Source organism: Propithecus coquereli, unplaced genomic scaffold (genome assembly GCF_000956105.1).
Source record: "Propithecus coquereli isolate 6110/MARCELLA unplaced genomic scaffold, Pcoq_1.0 Scaffold381, whole genome shotgun sequence".
NCBI lineage: Eukaryota > Metazoa > Chordata > Mammalia > Primates > Indriidae > Propithecus > Propithecus coquereli.
Genome location: NW_012149519.1, coordinates 1653222 through 1657151, shown reverse-complemented (window position 1 = coordinate 1657151; position 3930 = coordinate 1653222).

Below are 3930 nucleotides of genomic sequence, written 5' to 3'. Positions count from 1 at the left end.
CGGTCCCATCTGGGGGTGATGGGAGACAGTGACAGCCAAAGTGTGTTGCTTATGTCCAGACTACTCCGTAATCTTGTTTTGGTTGCTGTCACTGCAGAAAACCCTGCTTCACAAAGATAGGATGTTGGAAATGGAAGCAGGCTTTTCAGTACTTTTGTGGCAATCTCAGGATATTCCTCCTTGACTTTAATTCAGAACGTATGGAGATTTGAAGTTGTCTCAAACATACTTTTAAGGTCACCATCATTTGCAATTTCAAGCAATTGATCCTCTTCTAGCACGGACAAAGTCGCTTCACCTGGTTTATTCACAAATGGATCGCGGAACCATTCCTTCCCTGTTCTGGGGGTCTGTTGTGGTTGGGAAGTAATGCTCAAGCTCTTCTGAAAGCTGAGATGGGTGATCATGCACCAGCTGGGAGAAAGAAGGCCCTGGCTCAGTCTCTTTCAAAATCTCTGCTAATGTTTGAAACATGTCAAAAATCCCGTTGTTCACTCATTGCCCCCATAATTCGTTTGGCTTTGAATGCAGCCACTTTATCTGCTGATTTAAACACAATTATTCTCCCCTGAAGTGACAGGTTGAGTTCGTTGAGTAGCTTGACTATGTCACACAAGTAAGCAAGATTTGCAACCCATTCTGTGTCACCGAAATGTGTGGCCAGTGGTGACTGTTTTTCTAAAAGAAATCTCTGGAGCATCTCTTGTAACTCAAAAACTCCGGCCAGTAGTCTACCTTTAGAAAGCCATCTCACTTCTGTGTATAAGAGAAGATGTGTGTGCTCTGCATCCAACTACTCACAGAGCTATGCGAACAGACGTGAGTTAAGAGCATGTACTTTAATGTGGTTGATAATTTTAATCACATCCTGCAAAACGTTGTTTAGTTCGGCTAGCCAGCACTTCTCTATGGATGACACCATGTGTAGCCTCACATTCAGAAGCGACCTCCTTGGCCCGAGTAGTGAAACCACAAAGCCATCCAGTCATGGTAGCCACTCAGTTCACACATATACTGACACAAAATGACCAGTTCGGTTTTCCTGATACGTAATCATTCAAAGATTTGAACAGTTCTGCAGCTGCGATGTTGGTTGGCAACAAAAGTGCACATCACATATCCTCATGAGCACCGTCCTGAAAAATATATTGCACAAAAACAAGCATTGCTGCCTTGCTGTTAACATCGGTAGACTCATCAACCCAGATTGTGTACCACGGTGACTCATTAATCCTCTCTAACAATTGTGCCTCAGTATCCTCTGCTATTTCATCAATTCGTCTAGTTATGGTGTTAGCTGAAAGAGGAACACCTGCTACCTTTTGAACTGCAGCCTCTCCTAAAAGTTCATGGCATATGTCCTTAGCAGCAGGCAGGATCAACTCTTCACCAATAGTGAAGGGCTTCTTAGCTTTAACAATGCAGTTGGCCACTAAGAATGATGATCTCAGTGCAGGCACATTTGATGAAGTGCTGTCCTTCAATAGTTGCTTCTGTTCTTCATGTTTTTTCTTTTGAAAAACTCCAAAGGCTTGCCTTTTAATGCAGGGTGCTTAATCTCCATGTGGTGAAGCAGTTTTGAAGTTTTCATGGCTTCGTTGGATAGCCGGTTGCCACATACTATACAAAGTGGGCTTGGAGAATGTGAATCACCCGTTACAATGAACCCATAATTTAAGTAGGACTCTTGGTATTTTTTTTTTTAAATGTAGCTTTCATTTTGTTGGCAGTGTTAGAGTCTTCTGCTGTCTCATCATTGGGTCTTTCCTCCTTTTCAAAGAAGCTGTCCAGCAACGTTTGTTTTTTTCCTCATTTTTGCTAGGGTTAGCTTATGTGCTTACCCAAACTGTGACTGAGACAAGTGCGCAGTGCGGGAAAGAGGCACGGACAGAAGTGGTAAATAAAATAATGGGCAGGCCATGCGCAGACTGAAATAATTGTCAAATTCTGACTTAAAGCCTGCCTCCAGATGCGGCTTAATAGTCACTTGCCACTCACTGATAGGGTTTTGATATGAGTCTGCAAGCAATTGATTTGTTATGGTTTCTGTGCAGTGAAACCTCTCGGCTAATGACAACTTGTATTTGAAGCTGCTCCCCAATGCTAGCATCACCACCTCAGCTCCACCTCAGATCATCAGGCATTAGATTCTCATAAGAGCCTGCAACCTAGATCCTGCGCATGTACAGTTTACAGTAGGGTTCATGCTCCTATGAGAATCTAATGCTGCCGCTGATCTGACAGGAGGCGGAGCTCAGGGTGGTGATGCAAGCAATGGGGAGTGGCTGTACATACAGATGAAGCTTCGCTCACTTGCCCACCACTCACCTCCTGCTGTGCGGCCCTATTCCTAACAGGTCACAGTCTGCTCCACAGCTAAGGGGTTGGGGATCGCAGCTGTATTTCACTGATTTCTTGCTGTATCCTTGTTATTTCTTTCCTTCTTTGATTGAATTGTTCTGTTCTTTTTCCAACTTCTTGAGATGCATGTTTAGCTCACTTGCTTTCAATCTCTTTTGTTTTCTAACTAATGTATGTAAAGCTATACGTTTTCCTCTCAACACTAAGTTAACTGGCTCTCACAAATGTTGATATGTAATACTCTTGTTATTATTCAGATCGAAACATTCCTTTACTTCCTTTTATCTTTTTAGCTTTTATTTCATTTTATCCTAGGAATTATTCAGTAATATGAGGACTGCCCAGAAAGTATCCAGTCATTGTTAGTATAACAAGAGTAGTTATATAGCTGGATACTTTCCAGACAGCCTTGTATATTATTTAACTTCCAAATGCTTGGGATTTTTTAGCTGTTGTTTTGACATTAAATTCTAATTTTATTGCATTGGGATCATAAAATGTAGCCTATATAGTATTGGTACTTTGGAATTACTGAAGCTTCCTTTTTGGCATGATATAGAATATTCTCAAATATGTGCTAGAAAAACAATGAGTATTCTTTGTTTGGCATGCAGTTATTGAGTTTCAAAGAAAGGTATATTAAAATATCCAGTTTTAGTCTTTGTTTATCCTTGAATTTGTGTCACTTACCACTTGATCTATTTGTAGGTTGCAAGGTTAGGCGTACATGTGTTGAAATGTTAGGTACATTCATGTTTATCATGGTATATTTTTTTGTTCTATTGGTGTTTTTTTCAATATAGAACATACTCCATTGTCCTTTATGACATTTTTCATTGACTTCTGTTTTTCCAGACATTAAAATTGATACTCCAACTTTCCTTTGGTTCACATTTGCTTAATATAACTTTTCTATGCTTTTATTTTAAACCTTTCTGTATATTTTGTATTAAATGTGTCCGTTAAGAGATCACATATTATTAGATAGCTTTTAAAAAGTCTATTCTAATAGTCCAGTGAATTTGGCCCATTTACATTAGTTAGAATTACCACTCTATTAATAATACTTGCTACAGTATAAATGCTTTTTACACAATCAGCTAAAGACTTTCTCACGTATTTGTAATTATTTGCTTACGTGTCTTCCTATCCCTCTATAGAGTGTAATTTTATTGAGGAAAGATACAAACTCTAACACAGTATCTAACATAGAATGGACAGTTTATAAGTGTTTATAGAATAAATGAGCAAATGAATGAAATATCATTATTATGCTTAGAAACTGCCTGTCACTGATGTTAACTTGTTTTTGTAATTTTAATTTAGCAAATAATTATTAAGTGCTTACTATTTGCCAGGCAATGTAGTATGTGTTACACTGGAATGTAGATACGAACTGAGCATAATCTTCACTTTTTAGATATCTATAATCTAATATAAATGATATGTAATCTAGTGTAAATTATATGAATATATACACAAACATATAAATATACACTCAGAGAACTCTTCTAAGTCAGGTAAAGCCAGAGACATGAAAAGCCCATGGTGTTCCTTCAGACAAAGTCA